General features: G+C 40.3%; 1 protein-coding gene and 2 pseudogenes across 6 annotated transcripts in view; 1 reads left to right on the forward strand and 2 right to left on the reverse strand.

The window, feature by feature from the left end:
* The window catches only part of RAD54B (RAD54 homolog B), a 128,095-nt gene that overhangs the window by 24,290 nt on the left and 82,311 nt on the right, over positions 1-21,494 (forward strand). The gene's annotated exons all lie outside the window — the stretch shown is intronic.
* Positions 1,576-3,255, reverse strand: LOC109435449 (tubulin alpha-1A chain; annotated as a pseudogene).
* LOC109435435 (mitochondrial glutathione transporter SLC25A39) lies at positions 3,712-7,275 on the reverse strand (annotated as a pseudogene).

The following is a 21,494-nucleotide window of genomic DNA, read 5'->3' on the forward strand; positions in this document are numbered from 1 at the left end:
ACTTAATCTATGAATGTTGTGTGTGTTCTGACTGCTTCTCTGACTGGCCATTCCTCATCTCTCTCCCTCTCCTTGTGCTTCCCTATTCCCTGAGACAAAACAATATTGAAATTAGGTCAGTTAATAACCCTACAATCTCCTCTAAGTGCTCAAGTGAAAGGAAGTGTCGCACACCTCTCACTTTAAGTCAAAAGCTAGAAATGATTAAGCTTAGTGAGGAATGCATGTTGAACACTTTGGCTGCTATGTTTGTAGTTGAATGATACTTCCATGCCACTGACTGCAGTGTTTGATCTTACCCCATGAGCTCAGTGTTCCAGAAAGGAAGTTTAGGAAAGCATATGTACATTTTTCTGTATTTTTGTGTTTTTCAAGAATGAATAACAATAGGAAATTCTTGTACTTTAAAGTAATCATTTATTTTAATAAAATATAATACTTTAACTGTATTTACTTAAAAATGTAAATACTGTAATTATTTTTGACACATTTTAGAGAACCAACTTGAAATCGATTAATGCAGTGAAAAGGTGAAAGCTGAGATAGGTAGGCCCCTTGTGCCAAACAGGCATGTTGTGAAAGCAAAGGAAAAGTACTGAAGGAAATTTTAAAGGTGCTCCTCCAGTAAACACATGAATGATAAGAAAGCGAAACAGCCTTTATGCTGATATGGAGAAAGTTTTAGTGGTCTGGATAGAAGATGGAACCAGGCACAACATTCCTTTAAGCCGAAGCCTGATCCAGAGCAAAGCCCTAACTCTTCAATTCTGTGAAGGTTGAGAGAGGTAAGGAAGCTGCGGAAGAAAAGTCTGAAGCTAGCAGAGGTTGGTTGATGAGGTTAAGGGACACAATCATCTCCATAACATAAAAGTGCAAAGTGAAGCAGCAAATGCTGATGGAGACGTTGTAGCAAGTTATCCAGAAGCTCTTAGCTAAGATAATTATGAAGGTGGCTACACTAAACAACAAATTTTCAATGTAGATGGAACATTCTTGTATTGGAAGATGCCATCTAGGACTTAAATTTTAATTTATTTTTTTTGAAAGTTATACTCTTTATTTATTTATTTATTTACCCTCCCCCCTCCTTTTCTTCTACCTCCCCCCAACTCCAGTTCAAGCTGTTGTTTCTCAGTCTAGTTGTGTAGGACACAGCTCCCTGGCCCATGCTGGTATTATGAGCCTTGCGCTCCCCCCGGCTGAGGCAGTCAGTCGCTAGTCATTGGTGGGCCACTAACAGCAGCTCACGGCAGCTCTCCCTGGCTGCCAGCTGCTCACGATGGCTGCCGGCCACTCATGGCAGCGCATGGTAGCTCACAGCAGCACTCAGCAGCTCACTGCCAGCCACTCATGCTGGCTGCCGGTCACTCATGCTGGCTGCCGGCCATTCATGCTGGCCACCGGCCACTCATGGCAGCACACGATAGCCTATGGCAGCACATAGCAGCCCATGGCAGCACACGGCAGCTCACACCAACCTCCGGCTGCTCACGGCAGCCCAGCTCCAGGGAGAGCTGTTATTCACAATCTTAGCTGTAGAGGGTGCAGCTCACTGGCCCATGTGGGAATCGAACTGGCGACCCCAACGTTAGGAGCGCGGCGCTCCAATCACCTCAGCCACTGGGCTGGCCCTTTTTTTTTTAATACAGGGAATAATTTATTTAACCCATCAGACAGGTTGGGTCTGTAACAAAGTGTCATGTTTTAAAGCATAGGTCAGTAATTGTATATGAGAGTATACACTGCTACACACAAATTAACTAAAAAGACCACAGCTTTTCAATGTTTAAAACAGAATAAGCTTCCCTGTAAAAGCAGCACCTTTGTGACATGTTAACTTTAGTATTCCTCTCCTTTTTCCTCACCCTCTCCTTCAACAGAAGCCTCACCAACCTCCTTATAATCTTTCTCAAGGGCAGCCGTGTCTTCACGGGCCTCAGAAAACTCTCCTTCCTCCATGCCCTCACCCACGTACCAGTGAACAAAGGCACGCTTGGCATTCATCACGTCAAACTTGTGGTCCGGGCTCCCAGGCCTCAGCAATAGCTGTGGTGTTGCTCGGCAGGCACACAGCTTGCTGTATTTTGGCCAGGTCTCCACCAGGTACCACAGTGGGAGGCTGGTAATTAATTCCAGCTTTGAAGCCAGTGAGGCACCAGTGCACGAACTGGATGCTGCACTTGGTCTTGATGGTGGCAGTGGCAGCATTGACATGTTTGGGAACCATGTCACCCTGGTACAACAGGCAGCTAGGGTCACATTTCACCATCTGGTTGGCTGGCTCAAAGCACGCATTGGTGATCTCTGCTACAGAAAGCTGCTCATGGTAGGCTTTCTCAGCAGAGATGACAGGGGCATATGTGGCCAGAGGGAAGTGGATGGAGGGGATAGGGCATTCATGTTGGTCTGGAATTTGGTCAGGTCAACATTCAGGGCTCCACCAAATGTGAGAGTAGCAGTGATGGAGGATACAATTTGACCTATCAGCCTGTTCAGGTTAGTATAGGTTGGGCTCTCAATATTGAGGGTTCTATGATGGATGTTGTAGATAGCTTGGTTGTCAACCATGAAGGCACAATCAGAGTGCTCCAGGGTGGTGTGGATGGTGAGGATGGAGTTGTAGGGCTCAACTACAGCTGTGGAAACCTGGGAGGCTGGGTAAATGGAGAACTCCAGCTTGGATTTCTTGCCATATTCGGTAGAAAGACTTTCCATCATCGGGAGGTGAACCCAGAAACAGTTCTTCTGCTAAAGCTGTGGAAAACTAGGAAGTCCTGAAGATCTGTGCACTGGTCGCCAGTTTCTGAATTTGGTCCAAGACAAGGTCAGTGATCTCCTTGCCAATAGTGTAGTGCCCCTGGGCATAGTTATTGGCAACATCTTCCTTGCCTGTGATGAGATGCTCGGGGTAGAAGAGCTGGTGGTAGGTACCACTGTGAACTTCATCAATGACAGTGGGTTCTAGGTCTACAAACACTGCCCTGGGCACATGCTTGCCAGTGCTTGTCTCTCTGAAGAAGGTGTTGAAGGAGTCATCTCCTCCAATGGTCTTGTCACTCGGCATCTGGCCATTGGGCTGGATGCCATGTTCCAGGCAGTAGAGCTCCCAGCAGGCATTGCTGATCTGGACACCAGCCTGGCCAACATGGATGGAGATGCACTCATGTATTGTTGCTGCTTTGTGGCTGTCAGGTGGATGGCTGAGAGGAAGAAGTTATTGCTCCTTATAGCGCAACTCTTAGGCGGTCGATGTAAGAGAACCTGCCCTCTTTATTTTTTAAAAATTAAAAAATTTTCAATTATAGTTGACATTCAATACAGTCTCGATGTAGCCTCTTCTTTATGTCCTTTGTCATAGGAGTTCTGTTCAGCTACTTTTCAGATGGTTCTCCAGTTTGATTATTGTATAATTTAGTTGTAATTTTTTTTTTTAGGAGTTCATCAGCTTTAGACTCAAGGAATTAACAGGGGTGGGTTCAGATTACACCAGGCCCAGGGTTTTGTGGCTCCTGGGGGCAGGCCTAGCTACAACAAACACATAGGGAAATGGAGGGGTGGGGTGGGGGGGGAAGAGTTAATAGATTTAATCTTGAACTTGGGGGATGGAGTGGAAAAGATGATCCTGGGGCTTGGGAATGAGGATCAGCATGAAGAAAGCTGTCTGAAGGGGGCCTGGGTGGGCCCAGAGGGGTGGCACCCAACCCTTGGGGCTCACAGTTGAGAGGGAAGAAAAATGAGTCCCCTCCCCTGGCCACAAGGCACTTGGCTGTCTCCTTCTACCCCACCCCATCCATGCAAGAAATTGGGCCCAAATCCACTCGATCTTTTCACAGATTCCAGAGGCTGTTCCCAGTTGAGCCTCTGGAAGAAACTTTTGCCAAACTCATGTGCTGATCATGATGGCACAGAAGGTGGCAGCCTTGATGATTTTGGGAGGAAGCCTGCGAAGAATCGCCTGGTGCCTGACTCAGTCCGGATCCTCCTCAGTAACAGCCAGATGTTGTTGGTAGCGTGCAGGGGTGACACTCTCTCAGCCTCCACCGCTCCCAGCCAACCTGGCGTTGTATCTTCAGCATGTCGAAGGGTAGAATCAGGATGCCTGCCACTCTCCCTGAGATGCTGCCAGCCACAGAGCTGAAGCCCACCGATGTCCGTTCTTTTTGCCTGAGCCCACTCAGCCAGCTCTTCACCAGCTCATAGTTGAACCAGTACAGGGCTGAAAAAACATATCCCAAAGGATAGTGGTGCCCCATCCCAGCCACAGTGAGTGCCAGCCATCCTGAGCCACAGCAGCACAGACACAGTCATCTAGTTCCCCGTATGACATGTGCCGAGCCTGCAGTTTTGTCTACCAGCTCTAGGGGGCTGATCACAGCAGTCATGGTGCCTAAGCGGGCCAGTGTGCCTGCCACCATAGTTGCATAGAGGTCAGAGGTCAGGGCTCGACAACTATGGAAGGCCTTGAGTTAGTTGTGGGCAGTAAAGTAGATGGTGGTGGCTGGCATAGTGATCACCAGGGTGCCTGGGCGGCCACTCCACAGGATCCTGGTGCCCTCATGTCTCAGTCTTCATAAAGGCACCCATGGTGCCAGTGAAGCATGTGGGATCTTGAAACCAGGTGGCACAGCAGGCACCATTTGGGCACCAGCTGGGCTGGTGCCAACTTAGTTGTAATTTTAATGTGGTTGTGGGAGGTGGTAAGCAGTGTTTATTTACTCCACCATCTTGCCCAGAACCCTCCCCCCACTTTTATAAAATTAAATTTATTTAGGTAACATTGGTTAATAACATAAATTTCAGGTGTATAACTATATAATACAACATCTGTATACTTTGTTGTGTGCTCACCCCCCAAAGTCTAGTCTACCATCGCCGTGTTTTGGGTCCCCTTTACCCTCTTTGTCTTCCCCCTTCCCCTCTGGTAACCACCGTTCTGTTGTCTATTCATGTTTCTTAATTAGCATGAATTCTAGAGGGTAGTGTGTGTGTATCTCCATAGGGGAGTGTGTAGTGTAAGACCTAAGATTAAGGCTCAATGTTGTGTGCTGCCCTGACATCTGGTAAAATCAGGAGGACCTTGAATGACCTAACTGCAAGTTGCCCTCCCCACTCTGCTCCTGAGGATAAGATCCTCCATTTAAACAGCCCTCCTATTAAATAAACCAGTTCCCTGAGTAGCAGTTTTCAGTTCCCTGCCAGCTACAGAATTATTCAAACAAGCCAATAACATCCCCCCACAGGAGCCAGGCACACTCCATCCTCTTGCTATTATAAAGCCTGCCTCCCACAGCCCCCTAGTGGTTCACTCTGTTCCAAAGGTCAGTCCCTGTGCAGCCCTGCATGTGTGGTGTCCTTTTCCCCCAGGCTGTGAGTATATGTGACTGCTGTTGATCTCATCTGTGTAGTGTCAGATGTTGTATGTTTGGCCAACCCCATAACCCCAGAGCAGTAATCCTTTTCTCACAGCTAGATGAATAGGAGGCAATTCCTGCATTTTTCTAAGAAGCTTTACTGAGTTTCTCAAACAGGCATGTAATTCTTGACATCCCTCCCCCAAGGTTAAAAAAAACTACGGCTTTATAAACTTTGTGTGAGGTGTATTCCCTAAGCCGTCTTTTGGAAAATATCTTCATCTCTAGCAAGTAATTTGGTCTAAGACTTCCTCAGTTACCTGCAGTGGGTGCAAATGGGAGTATTCCTAGTTGAACAGGGCTTTACTCTGGGAGTCTGCTTTATGCTTTTGGGAGGGCCAGTGTAGACTAATTGAAATAATAATGGCTTTCAGCCTCTGCTTTTTGGGGAATTAACTGTGTTCATAGCATGCTTCTTATTTGAATCCTCATTTAAAAACAAAATGTGGGATGTAGTGATTTAAGCAAGATAAAATAGTCACGCATGATAAGCACAGTGGAAAGAAAAACAACACAACAAATTTTTCTTACATCAGGTACTATGCTTTTTGGTTTAAGTAATGATAAAAATACTGGCTTATATAATTGAATTTTAATGTTATGTGTACCGGAAATTTCAGGCTTTAGGACTGACTAGTCTAGCAGTTGAAAGGATGTCAACATCAGCCCACCTTCTTTCCATTTTATTCCCGTTTGTCATTTACAGAATTGGCTTTATTCTTAGACTGACTGGTTCCCCCTCATGTTAAATGATAGATCCCAGCAACTGTTGGGGCCATGTACTTCCTTTTTCTCATCTGTTTAATGACAGACAGATGGTTCCTACTCATAATCATTAAATAAGATTCCATAACTTCATACTGATATTGGGCCACTGCCTGTGACCAGAGGGATTCCTAACCTTAGACCTAGGAGTACCACTGAAGAAGAAGGGGTGAAATGGATGTGGGTGAGACACCCTCAACATTCATAATATTAACTATACTAAAAAATGATCCAGTGAAAAAATGGCTAAAATAAGTATGAGTAGCTTGGCCACATTGTTAGTATACAAAATTTCACTGAAGGCTAGGTTCCTGCCAACCAGCTTCTGGGGCAGAGACTTCTTTTGCTCAAAATATTTGTACCTTAAGGACAAGACTTGGCCAAATGGAATTCCTTGACAGATGACTGGGAGAAATTCTATGTAGATGTATGTCAGTTTAGATTGTATAGAGTAAATCTGTGATTCATGTAGCATGGCTAGACTAAATTTTATAATTTGAGATAATAGAAAATAACTATGAATATATTGGTCTATCCCTGCAGTTCCTGGCACAGAGCTCCTAAAACCCTTGTAATTTTCTGAATGATAAGAGCACTAGGAGCATCTTTTGTCTTTTAAATAAATTAAATTTTTTTTCAATTACAGTTGACATTCAATATTATATTAGTTTCATGTATGCAGCATAACAGATTTATATTACGGAGTGATCCCCTGATAAGTCTAGTACCCACGTGGCACCATATATAGTTATTGTAACATTACTGACTACAGTGGTACCTTGGTTTTCGAACGTAATCTGTTTCGGAAGACCATTCGAGTTCTGAGACGTTCGAAAACCGAGGCACAGTTTCCCATAGAAAGTAATGCAAAAATGGATTAATCCGTTCCAGACCTTTAAAATCAACCCCTAAAACAGCAATTTAGCATGAATTTTACTATCTAAAGATACCATGGATCCATAAAATGATACACAATGAAAGCAATAAACACAATATAATGTACTGTAAAAGCAATAATAAATAAACACAATGTAAAAACAGTACTGTAGATGATAAAAATGAAAGTAATTTTTTTCTTACCTGCAATGATGATAGTCATGGTTTGAATAGGGGGTCCCCTTCAATAATCACAATAGGTGACTGTTCTTCAGGTGTTCTGTAGCCCTCTTCCATAATCACTGTAGGTGACTCCTCTCCTGCCATTCCTTCCCTTGATTTTTTTACACCACTGACACCTGGTTTAGACTCACTGGATCTTTTCCTCACTAAAAATTTTTCAATTGATATATGCTTTCTCCGATGTTTTAAAATTTGTCTAAAGTGAGACATAGCATTATCATTGAAAGTGTTAGCGGCATGACTTACAGCAGCTTTATCAGGGTGATATTTTTCAACAAAAATTTGCACTTTGACCCATTTTGCACACATTTCTTTGATCAGTGCAGTAGAAACACTTGCTCTTCCCTCCTCCTCCGAAGACAATTCCTCAGTTGCTTGCGCCTATTGCTGCTCCGTCAGAATGTTCTGAAGTTCTTCTGTGGTGAGTTCAGTCTTGTGGTCCTCCACTAACTCCTCCACATCATCACTGCTCACTTCCCAGCCCATGGACTTTCCCAGAGACACAATATCCTCAACAATAGGAGCATCCTCTTCAACATCCTCATATACATGTTCAGGGTCAGCTTCTGGCCACAATTCTTCCATGCTGACTTCTTCGTTCTGTGAGACACATCCCTCCATGCTTTGTCTATGAGATGTAAGCAATGTAGAATATTGAAATGATTATTCCAGAACTCTCTAAGGGTTACCTCTGTCCGAGGTCATCTCAAAGCACCTTTAGAACAGTGCTTTGGTGTAAAGCTTCTTAAAATTAGATATGACCTGCTGGTCCATGGGCTGGATGCGAAGAGTCGTGTTGGGGGCCAAAGACTTTACATTGATAAAACTGAACTCTTCCATCAACTTGTCCTCTAAGCCTAGGGGGTGAGCTGGAGCATTATCCATAACAAGCAGGCACTCCATTGGAAGATTTTTGTCTTGAAGGTATTTTTTTTACACTTGGCCCGAACACTTCATGAACCCACTCAATAAAAAACTGCCTGGTTACCCAAGCTTTGCTGTTTGCCCTCTACATCGCATGCAGTTTGCTTTTTATGACATTGTTTTTCTTAAATACCCAGGGGTTCTCAGAATGATAGACTCGCAAAGGCTTCAACTTAAAAACCCCACTTGCATTCCCACAAAACAAAAGGGTTAGCCTGTCTTTCATGGGCTTGTATCCTGGCAATGATTTCTCCTCCTTTGTTATGTAGGTCCTCTTTGGCATTTTCTTCCAAAAGAGGCCTGTCTTATCACAGTTGAAAAGTTGGTGGGGAAGGAAACCCTCTGCCTCTACATAATCTTTAAATTCCAAAACAAATTGATTGGCGTCTTCTTTGTTGGCACTGGCAGCTTCACCGTGTCTCACCACATCGTGTATGCCACTTATCTTAAACTTTTCAAACCACTCTCCACTTGCTTGAAAATATCACTCTCAGCACTTGTTCCAGGGGTGTTTTTGATGAGGTCAGCATGCAAATGTAAGGTTTTTTCACAAATTGTGCTCTCAGAAATGCTGTCATGGCCAACTGTTTTTCATTTATCCATCTGAAAAGCAGTTTTTCCACTTCAATTGTCTGTGTCCTTTGTCTTGTAAGTGTTTTAACACCTCTTGCAACATTGGCTCCTTTAATGGCTTCTTTATTTTTTAAGATGGTACAAATTCTAGATTTGGCAATACCAAACTGCATTGCCAGATCACATACACGGACACCACTTTCATGTTTGGAAATAATTTCCTTCTTCACCGCTATTGTTGTTAATGATTCTCCTGCTTTGCAGCTTTTATCCATTTCTCACAACAAGGGGTGATTGGCAGAGGGCTCCTGAGATGACATGAACACAGACTGATTGCACACGGTCACGAAAACAAATTGGTTGCAAGAGAGCTCCTGAGATTACTGTGTTTCCCTGAAAATAAGACCTAGTCGGAATATCAGCTGTAATGCATCTTTTGGAGCAAAAATTAATGTAAGACCTGGTCTTATTTTACTATAAGACCCGGTCTTATATAATATAATATGATAATATAATTATATAATAATATAATAATATATAAGACCGGGTCTTATATTAATTTTTGCTCCAAAAGATTCATTAGAACTGATTGTCCGGCTAGGTCTTATTTTCGGGAAACACGGTAGCTGAACAGATTTATGCACTGGGTTCCACAGAGTCACAAAAACAAATTGGTTGCAAGAGTGCTCCTGAGATGAGATGAGCACATATTGATTGCACAGAGTCACCAAATAAGCCCAAATATCACCTCTGTGTTGTGCGGGTGCTCAGGACTCAACAGCCGACAGCTAGGCCTCCAGGATCTTGCACTCAGTGGAAGCCTCATGACATGTTCGACTTCCGAGGCGTGTTCGAAAACCGAAGCATTTACTTCCGGGTTTACGGCGTTCATAAACCGAAATGTTCATCATTGGAGACATTCGAAAAACGAGGTATTACTGTATATTGCTTATGCTATACGTTACATCCCTGTGACTATTTTGTAACTGTCAATTTGTATTTCTAAATCCCTTCACCTTTTTTTATTTTATTTTATTTTATTGGGGAATACTGGGAAACAGTGTGTTTCTCCAGGGCCTGTCAGCTCCAAGTTGTCCTTCAATCTAGTTGTGGAGGGCGCAGCTCAGCTCCAAGTCCAGTTGCCATTTCAATCTTTAGTTGCAGGGGGCGCAGCTCACCATTCCATGCGGGAATTGAAGCAGCAACCTTGTTGTTGAGAGCTGGTGCTCTAAACTGAGCCATCCGGCCGCCCCTCTGGAAGCTCAGCCCCCTCTGGAAGCTCAGCGGCAGCTCATTGTTTTCAATCTAGTTGTAGAGGGCGCAGCTCACTGTCCCATGTGGGAATCCAGCCGGCAACCCTGTTGGTCAGAGCTCACTCTCTAACCAACTGAGCCATCCCAGTCTCCCTCCCTTCACCTTTTTCACTCAGCTCTACAACCCCCCTGGCCATCTGGCAACCATCGGTTTGTTCTCTATGTCTATAATTTTGTTTCTGGTTTGTTAGTTTTTTTATTTTGTTTTTTATATTCCCCATATAAGTGAAATCATACGGTATTTGTCTTTCTTATATATTTACGGTATATTTACAAATACCGTAAATATCATACGGTATTTGTCTGACTTATTTCACTTAGCATAATACCCTCTAGGTCCATCAATGTTGCAAATGGTATGATTTCATTCTTTTATGGTTGACTAATATTCCACTGTATATATGTACATCTTCTTTGTACAGTCATCTATTGATGGACACTTAGGTTGCTTCCATATCTTGGCTATAGTAAATAATCCTGCAATGAACATAGGGATGCATATATCTTTTCAGATTAGTGTTTTGAATTTCTTCAGATAAATCTAGGGATTGCTGGGTGATATGCTAATTCTGTTTTTATTTTTTTGAGGAACCTTCATACTGTTTTCCATAGTGACCATACCAATTTGCAATCCGACCGAAGTGCACAAGGGTTCTGTTTTCTCCACATCCTGCTGTCACGTGTTGATTTATTGATGATAACCATTCTGACAGGTGTGAGGTGATATCTCATTGTGATTTAATTTGCATTTTTCTGATGATTAATGTTGCTGAACATTTTTTCACGTCTTTGGCCATCTGTATGTCCTCTTTGGAGAAGTCTATTCAGGTCCTCTGTCCATTTTTTAAATTGGATTGTTTGTTTTTTTGGTGTTAAGTTGTATGAGTCTTTATATATTTTGGATATTCACTCCTTTCTGGTTGTATCATTGGCAAATATGTTCTTCCATTGAGTAGGTTGTCTTTTCATTTTGTTGATGGTTTCCTTTGCTTTGCAAAACTTTTATTAGTTTTGTGTCCTGCTGCTTTACTGAATTTATTTATCAGTTCTAATAGTTTTTGGTGGAATCTTTAGGGTTCTCTATATATGATCTGCCAATAATGACAGTTTTACTACTTCCTTTCAAATTTGGATACCTTTTATTTCTTTTTCTTTTCTGATTGCTGTAGCTAGGACTTCTAATACTATGTTGAATAAAAATGGTGAAAGTGGACATCCTTGTCTTGTACTGATCTTAAGGAAAACACTTTTATAATAGCTTTTCACCGTTCTGTATGATGTTAGCTGTGGTTTTGTCATATATGGCCTTTATAATGTTGAGGTATGTTCTCTCTGTTCCCACTTTGCTGAGAGTTTTTATCATAAATGAAAGCTAGCTTTTGAAAATGCTTTTTCTGCATCTATTGATATGATATGATTTTTATCCATCATTTTGTTTATGTGTTGTATCACATTAACTGACTTGCAGATATTGAACCAACCTTGCATCTGCCACTTGATCATGGTGTATAATCTTTTCAGTGGATTGCTGAATTTGGCTTGCTAATATTTTGTTGAGGATTATTGCATCTATGTTATCAAAGATATTGGCCTATAGTTTTCTTTTTTTGTAATGTCTTTCTATGGTTTTGGAATCAGGGTAATGCTGACCTCAGAAAATGACCTTGTGAGCCCTCCCTCATCTTCAATTTTGTGGAATGGTTTGGGAAGGATAGGTGTTAATTCTTTGAATGTTTGCTAAAATTCACCTGTAAAGCCATCTGGTCCAGGACTTTTGTTTGTTGGGAGTTTTTTGATTACTGGTTCGATTTTGTTAGTAGTTATTGTTCTGTTCATATTTTCTATTTCTTCTTCTTCTTCTTCTTTTTATTTTTTTAAAGATTTTATTGGGGAAGGGGAACAGGACTTCACTGGGGAACAGTATATACCTCCAGGATTTTTTCCAAGTCAAGTTGTTGTCCTTTCAATTGTAGCCGTGGAGGGCACAGCTCAGTGCCAGGTCCAGCTGCCAGTTGCTCGTCGCAGGGGGTGCAGCCCACCATCCCTTGCGGGAGTCAAACCGGCAACCTTGTGGTTGAGAGGACGCTCTCCAATCAAGCCATGTGGGAGCTCAGCGGCAGCTCAGCTTAAGGTGCTGTGCTCAATCTTAGTTGCATGGGGCGGAGCCCACCATCCCTTGCAGGAGTCGAGGAGTCGAACTGGCAACCTTGTGGCTGAGAGCCAACTGGCCCATGTGGGAATCGAACTGGCAGCCTTTGGCAGTAGGAGCACGGAGCTCCAACCGCCTGAGCGACTGGGCCGGTCACTTTCTGTTTCTTCTTGATTCAATCTTGGAAGATTGTATTTTTCTAGGAATTTATCCATTTCTTCCAGGTAGTCCAGTATGTCAGCATATAATTATTTGTAGTAGTTTCTTACAATTATTTGTATTTCTGTGCTGTCAGTTGTCACTGCTCATTAATTTCTGATTTTATTTATTTGGGTTCTCTTTTGTTATTTATGAATCTGGTTAAAGGTTTATCTTTTTTTTTTTACCTTTTCAAAGAACCAGCTCTTAGTTTCATTGATTTATGTATTTTTTTAGACTCTATTTTGTTTATTTCTGTTCTGATCTTTATATTTCCTTAATTCTGCTCACTTTGTGCCTTGTTTGTTCTCATTTCTAGTATTCCTTTAGATGTTGGGTTAAATTGTTTATTTCAGATCTTTCTTGTTTTTTTTTGAAGGACACCTGTATTGCTATGAATTTACCTCATAGAACTTCTTTGGCTGTATCCCATAGATTTTTGGGTCCTTGTGTTTTCGTTTTTATTTATCTAAGTTATCTTTGGATTTCTTCCTTGATCTCATTGTTAACCCATTCATTGTTTAGAAACATGTTATTTAGCTTCCATGTGCTTGTATGTTTTTCAGTTTTCTTCTTCTGATTGATTTCCAATTTCATACCATTGAGATTGGAGAAGATGCTTGATGTGATTTCAGTCTTCTTAAATTTATTGAGACTTGCTTTGTGGCCAAATATGTGGTCTATCCTGGAAAATGTTCTGTGTGTGCTCGAAAAGAATATATATTCTGCTGCTTTGGGGTAAAATGTTCTAAAAATATCAAATTCATCTGCTCTAATGTGTCATTTAAAGCAACTTGTTTCTTGTTGATTTTCTGTCTGAATGACTGTCTATTGATGTCAGTGGGGTATTAAAGCCCTCTACTATTTGTATATTACTGTGGATCTCTCCTTTTATATTCATCACTATTTGCTTTATATATTTAGGTGATTCTCCATTGGGAGTGTAAATGTTTACTAGAGTTATATCCTGTTGTTGGATTGCATTATGTAATGTCCCTTTTTGTCTCTTGTTGTAGGTTTTGTTTTATGTGGTCTAGATTTTTTTTTCATTTCCATTTACATGAAATGTTTTTTTCTATCCCTTTACTTTCATTCTGTGTGTGTGTGTGTGTGTGTGTGTGTGTGTGTGTCTTTCAATCCGAAATCAGTCTCTTGGAGGGAGCATATATGTATGGGTCTTAATTTTGTATCCATTCAGCCACCCTTATGCCTTTTTATTGGAGTGTTTAGTCCATTTACATTTAAAGTAATTATTGACAGGTACGTAGTTATTGCCATTTTATTATCCATATTTTTATCTTTTTTTTTTTTTAATTCTTAAAGAAGTCCCTTTAACATTTCTTGTAATACCAGTTTGGTGGTGATGAACTCCTTTAGCTTTTTTTTGGCTGGGAAGCTATCTGTTTTTCAATTCTAAATGATAGCCTTGCTGGGTGGTGTGTAATCTTGGTTGTAGATCCTTACTTTTCATCACGTTGAGTATTTTGTGCTGGTCTCTTCTGGCCTGCAAAATTTCTGTTGAGAAATCAGCTGACAGTCTTATGCGAACTCCTTTGTAGGTAACTAACTGCTTCTCTCTTGCTGTTTTTAAGATTCTCTCTTTGTCGTTAAACTTTGCCATTTTAATTATGATGTTTCTTGGTGTAGGCCTCTGGGATCATCTTGCTTGGGGATAACTGCACTTCCTGAACTTGGATGTGTATTTCCTTTGTCAGGTTAGGGAAGTTTTCTGTCATTATTTCTTCAAATAGGTTTTCAATTCCTCGCTCTCTCTCTTCTCCTTGTGGTCCCCCTATGAAGTAAATGTTGGTACACTTGATGTTGCCCAGAGGTCCCTTAAGGTATCCTCAAGTTTTCTGATTCTCATTTCTTTTTGCTCTTCCAAATGACTGTTTTTTTCACCTTGTCTTCCAGATCACTGACTCAATCCTATGCTTCATTTAATCTGCTGTTGATTCCATCCAATGTATTCTTCATTTCAGTTATTGTATTCTTCATTTCTGACTGGTTCTTTTTTATGGTTTCTATCTCTTTGTGTAAGTTCTCACTGAGTTCACCTCTTCTTCCTCTAAGTTTATTGGACATCCTTATAACTAACCAGTGTTTTGAAGTCTATTTTGGTAGATTGCTTGGCTCCATTTCATTTAGTTCTTTTTCTGGAGATTGTCCCGTTCTTTTATTTGGGACATGTTTCTTTGTCTCCTCATTTTGGCTGGCTCCCTTTGTTTGTTTCTATGTATTAGGTAGATCTGTTATGTGTCTCAGACGTGGCAGGTTGGCCTAATGTAGTAGGTGTCCTGTGGGGCCCAGTGGCACAGTTTCTCTGTCACCTGAGCCAAGTACTCCAGGGCTGTCCCTTGTGTGGGTTGTGTATGCCCTTCTGTTGTAGTTGAGCCTTGACTGCTGTTGGCAATTCAGTTGGTGCGATTGATTCTCAGGCTGACTGGCTGTGACTACTGGTTGTGACTACAGTGAATGAGTTCTTGTTCAGGGGCTGACGCCACAGGGTGGGATTTGCTTTAGCGGGGCTGTTTTGCCTGAGTCGACCCTTTGGGTTTGTTTATGGAACTAATTAGGTGCTTTCTCTTGTGTGGTCTGAAGCCGGCCACTGGGTGTATTGATTTTTGGGGCCTCTTGGGAGGGACTGCAGTGTAGGCCATTGTCAGCTGCTGCCTGTACCCAGTCCAGTGTCACCTGGTAGGAGTTACTGAGTGATCTGGGTTTAGTAGCTGCTTTTGCTGGGCTTGGAGGTGCCTGGGAGATGCTATGCTGCGAATTGAGGCCAGCTGTCACTAATACCAGGCTTGGGGCTGCTTACCAAGAGGTGTAGGGCATGCCGAGGTTAGACGCTGTTTGTTTGGTGTTTGTGGACCTTTGAGAGATTTTATGAATGTTTATTCATGGGCTGCTTTTGAAGAGCTACTGGAAGAGATTCGGCTGGTGTGCAAGTTGGCTGGGGTGAGCTCTTAGGGAGTCACCAGGATGGGGCTAGCAGTGTTACCCAGGTTGATGGAGACTCAGATAGGCTCCCACCTGCCCCTGCCACTGCCTGCACCTGCCAGCTGTGTGGTAGGAGGGCTAAACAAAAGAACAGTGGTGCCTCTAGCCCTTGCCATGAAGCCATAAGATTCAGTTACTCCTTGTATGTCCCTGGTGGTTTTTGAGCTGCTGTCCCTTCTCTGGAGCTTAGGGTGAGTGTTTGTGAGCAAGTCAGTCTGTGCTCTGGCCCTTTAAGAGGATGCCTGGGTCTACAGCAGCCTGGTGTGGGGCGGGTACCCTTTGCTCCTGAGGAGTCCCTCCTGAGATATCCTTCCTGATTCTTAGTAGCCACACATGCATATAGGAGCCACCCATTTTGCTTCTCTGACTGTTCCACGTCTCAACATGGTTTTTTCTTTATATCCTCAGTTATAGGAGTTCTCTTTGGCTCATCTTCAGGTGGTCCTCAAGGGTGGTGGTTTTATAATTTAGTTGTAATTTTGATGTGGTCATGGAAATAGGCTAACACAGCATTTATGTACTCTGCCATCTTGACTGGGAGTCTTGCTTCCTTTAGAATTTCCTGGGTGATAGGAATGTCTTTTGTTCTAATGAGGTAACTCTTGGTGGGTTCTTGGATGGACACTAGTCACCAGAAAGACCAAGCCATAATTAGAAGCTTACAATTTTCAACCCCATCCTTATTCTGTAAAGAATGGAGAGGGATTGGAAATGGAGTTGATATTCAATCATGCCTATGTGATGTGAAGCCTTCATAAAAATCTCAAAAGTATGGGTTTGGAGAGTTTCCGGGTTGGTGAACATGTGACAGTATTTGCAGTCGCAGACCCAGAGAAGGCATGAAGCTCCCAGCCCCTTCCCACATACCTTGCCCTGTAAATCTCCTCCATCTGAATGTTCATCTGTATCCTTTATTATGTCTTTTTATAACAAACTGGTAAATAGTAAAGTACATCTTTTTCCTGAGTTCTGTGAGCCTCTCTAGCAAATTAATCAAACCCGAGGATGGGGGGGGGGGGTCATGGGAACGTCTCAGAAACAGGTGATAACCTGAGCTTGTGATTTGCACCTGAAGTGGAGTGGGGACCATCTTGTGGGACTGACACTATCCAGGTAGATAGTAGTGTAAAAATTGAGTTGAATTGTAGGACACCCAGCTGGTGTCAGTGAATTGCTTGGTGTGGGGAAAACCCACACATCTTGTGTCAGAAGTGTTGTGAGTGTGGTAGTAGTGTTAAAGTAAAAGAGAACCATAGGAAGAGGATTGAGGTTTTCTCTCTCAGGCTCTTGGTTCTGTAAGTGTTTTCAAGATCCCTGATACCTAGGTTTTGGTTGTCTTGAGTGCTTAACATCATGGAAAATCATTACCAAAGCACAGTGATGAAGAGTGAGATATAAATGCTGTAACTGAGTGATTTTTAGGATTTGGATTCACCCTAGTTTTTACCCTACTTTCTGTGGTAGACTTTTTTTTTCCTTTTTTTTCCCTTAAGTCTCATCTTCCTCACATGTTGCGTTGTAATGTATTGAACATAATCTTATGTGCTTTGTCAGATTCTCGTTCTGGCACCATCTGCCTCCTACCTAGACTGCCCTGCTACTGCAGGAGGCTGACCTGTTGCTTAACCTGTACTAGATTGCATTATCATTTTTTTGTCTTTGATTACTGAGTGTTTGGCAGGCATTATTTTTGTTTAAAGAAAATCATGATTTGGAGTTAATAATAAAATAATTCTTTTTTTAATTAAAGTTTATTCGGGTGACAATATTTAGTAAAGTTACATAGATTTCAGGTGTACAATTCTGTATTACATCATCTGTAAATCCCATTGTGTATTCACCACCCAGAGTCAGTTCTCCTTCCATCACCATATATTTGATCCCCCTTACCCTCATCTCCCACACCCCACCCCCCTTACCCTCTGGTAACCACTAAACTATTGTCTGTGTCTATGAGTTTTTCTTTCTCATTTGTTTGTCTTGTTCTTTTGCTGTTTTTGGTTTATATACCACATATCAGTGAAATCCTATGGTTCTCTGCTTTTTCTGTCTGACTTATTTCGCTTAGCATCATACTCTCAAGATCCATCCATGTTGTCACAAATGAATAAAATAATTCTTTATAAAACTTTTCATGACTCAACCAAGAAGCACTGGCAAAGACCAAAAAAAAAAAAAATCATTAATTATGTTCTTTTTCTTTTGGTAGTGATTCATAGCACTTGCACACATATTCCAAATGGTTTAACAACTATTTTCATGACACATTTCATAAGCTGCTTCAGAAAGTTGAGCATAATATTTTCATAATGTATGTGGAACAAAGTAATAAGTGAAAGATTAGTTTCTTGTTTTAGAATTTCAATAAACCCAGATGTTTTTTATCTAACCTAACAGAGCATCATCTATTGTGGTAGAACTATTTTTCCCCATGTCTAGCTGAAATTCTTCTTTGACAGACATTGAAGATTCAAAAATATCTATGTCATGAGTTCATATATATATTTGGTTATGAATTGGTAACATTTCTTTTTAAATTTGGAAATCATTTGAGATAAAATATGACAAGTATTTAATAGGGCAGTATCTCTTATATTGTACAACTCATTTAAATCTAAAGTTCTAAAGAAAAGTACTTGAGATTTTTAGAAGTATTTAATCAATTGGTGTTTGATATGTTACGTCTTATATTCTATAGGCAGTTGTTAGTTACTTAATTGAAGATATTTTATTTTAAAAATATATTAAAAAAAAATCTTTTCCCCATAATTTTCTAACAAAATTTCCGTAACTGAAATATTTTTAAAGTATCTTTTCACCTAAAAATGGTTTTCTTTTTTTGTGCAAGAAACCAAACTGTTTTATAGCTAGTCAAAGCTACAAGCTCAGACCTTGTTACATATTACTTAAAAATATCTCTGGATAGTTCTGATTTGAGGTACTAAACTTCATCAGTTCTTTTTTGTTGAGAGGAGACTTCTCAAATTTACTATGTATTTGTTGATAATGTCTCTTACTGTTGTCTAGTTTATTATCTTAAAATTATTTCTACACAATAAACAGCTTATTCCTGTTCTGCTGTAGCAATTTGTATCTGGTGTTCATTGTGAAATTTGTGATATGCCTTATTTCAGCCTTTTTTTTTTTAATTTACTGTTCCAATAGGAGTACTAGCGTATGCATCTCCATTTGCTTCTGCATCAGTAGTATATTTCCTTTTTATACTAAAAAATTTGCCCATCTTGTTTTTATAGTTAGAAAAAGAATTTAATTATAACACAAATCAGTAATAAGTATTTTAGATTTATAATCAATTACAATTTACACAGGGTAGCTCTGTAATTTATGCTATTCACATAAAATATTCAAACAAATCCATTAAATGTTACATCAGTGCATAGAAAAAAATCATTCAGTTTGCTAAGATAGACTACGCTGGTGATGTGGTTATGTATAATGTCAAAGAAAAATTTCACTGGACAATTTAAACAGGTAAGAAGACTTAACTCAACACTATTGCAGTAGGGGAGAGAGATTGAACTCAACTCCCAGTACATAGGAATTTATAGTCAAAGAGGGAGGGTGGGGAGTCAGTGGGTGAAAAATTACTGAGAAGAACTTGGTTAGGTATCAGGGGTGGGGGCATTCATGATAAATTGGTTTAGTAGAATTCTTGCCAAATCTGGGCCTGGCCGGTGGCCAAGGCCTAGTTTTTGAGAAGAGGGTTCAGAGGAGCCTACCTAAAGTTTGACTAAGGAGGCAGTTCTTGTCAGTAATATTAGAAACAACAGTATCATATGCGGTTTCAGGGTTAAGTAAAATGTAATCCTATCAAAACAATAAAGTTATGTTTAATGGGAAAATATGCTGCTTCAATTAAAAATTTTAAATTTAAATTAATAACAATTCAATAAAATCTAAAATTCAGTTCCTCGGTTTCATTAACCACATTTAAAATGCTCAGTAGCTGTGTGTGGTTCATGGCTACTGTATTGAACAGTGGAGTTCTAAACCTTTTTGGAGTGTATTTTCATACATATGTATGTACCTACCTTCTATCCCTATGGGATTATACTGTATGTACAGTTGACCTTTGAACAACTCTGGTTAACGGTGCTGACCCCCCTGTGCAGTTGAAAATTCACATTACTTTTGATTCTCCCAAAACTTAACTACTAATAGCCTACTGTTGAGTGGAAGCCTTACCAATAACATAAACAGTACAATAACACATTTTGTATGTTATATACTATATTCTTACAATAAAATAAGCCAGAGAAAATAAAATGCTATTGAGTAAATTATAAGGAAAATACATTTACAGTACTATACGTAGTTACTGAAAAAAATCTGCATGTAAATGGAGCCATGAGGTTCAAACCCGTGTTGTTCAAGGGTCAACTGTATTTTTGTTTTACTGTCTCTTTCACTTACCATATGTTTTGGAGCTTGTTCTATGTCAACACATAGAAATCTGCCTCTTTCATTTTAATGCTGCCTAGTATAGACTATAGTATTGTAAAAAGTAATATAGAGGAGCCACTTCAAAATGGAGTCAGAGCTGCCTTCCGAGAGGAACTGCCTTGCACATCTTACTCCTCAAACCTTTGGAATGTTAAAACTGGGCAAAATAACCTTTGGACTGCATGTAAACATGTGTCCCAAAGAACTGTTTGCAAACATAACAAGAATTATGACTACTGGACTGAAAATTAAAAAGACATTCCTTAGAATTAGAATCACTATGTTAGCTTTTCTGCACCTTTAGAAATTCCTTAGCTTGTGAACATTCTTCTTTCTAGTCATGTAATCATTCCTCTTTCCTTTCTAATAAATACCCCTTGCCTTCACCTCCCAATCCGAAGGTTTCTGTCTGAATCACTGCTTCCTGACTAGCTATTATTTTAGATCTCAAATAAACACTTGTTGCCTCTCACTTTGGTTATTTATTTTTAGTTTAACAGTTTTAGAAAGTTTCACACATGTAAAATATTACTGGATGCTCCCAGATCGACATCCAAAAGAGCATTTTACACTCCCTTTGATAATACAGAAGAGTGCTCTTTGCCCCCTTATTCACTCTTGACATTTTCAATCTTCAAGAATTTTGCCAATCTTATAGATAAAAATCATTTTTAGTGTATATTTCCATGATAATTAGAATGAATGATTTTTTATACCTTTATTAATATTTCATTTCTTAACATAATAACTGTATTTCTTCCAAAAATAACAAAATATTACTTGCAGACAGTATATATATCCTGTGTTCTTGCTTTTCTTTGAGTACCCGCGGTTAGATTGCTGGGGCTGGTCGATTTTCAGTTTGCATCTCTATGGATAAGAATTATTTGCATTATTATTTTCTACAATTTACTGAGCAATAAAACCGCCCAAAGACAATGAAAAGTTAGGACTACTAATAATCAGAAAACCCAGTAGGTTATGCCAGAGAACACCTAGCATTCCACAGAACACCCAGTAAGCAATCTCACTTTTTTCCCTGACAGATACACATTTAAAGCTTGTAGCACATTGTCTGGCTCATAGTGAGAACTCAGTAAGTTTAATTTGTTTCTCTTCCATGGAAAGAATGAAAAACAAGGTAATTGAAAATTTATGGCATTTTTGCAGAACTAGTTTCCTGGATAGGGGCTGTTACCTAGATTGACCTTTGTTTTCCTTGGGCCTTCTACAGTGCTTGGGAGCATTTATAATGGGTGTTCAGTAATTGGTTGAATGGAACTGTGTTCAAGTATGTTTTAATTCATTCTCCTATCTGGAGAAACATGTATATCAGGAAAAAATAGGCTTATTTTGCTTGCATTGTTATTTATCATATTTTCAGACTGGGATTAGAAAATATATTCTAATCATGCAAACTGGTGACCTTGCAAATGGCTAGACTAGCTGTTTCCTTTCATAGTCCAAATTGTGTGAGTATAGCTAAATAAAAATCCCACTCTGTAATAATGGCAAATGTGATTTTGTTGTGTGCAGTCTTAAGGCATGATTATGCTGTTCTAGCTGTGAATGGTGATT

This window comes from Rhinolophus sinicus, linkage group LG12, assembly GCF_036562045.2.
Source record: "Rhinolophus sinicus isolate RSC01 linkage group LG12, ASM3656204v1, whole genome shotgun sequence".
Lineage (NCBI taxonomy): Eukaryota > Metazoa > Chordata > Mammalia > Chiroptera > Rhinolophidae > Rhinolophus > Rhinolophus sinicus.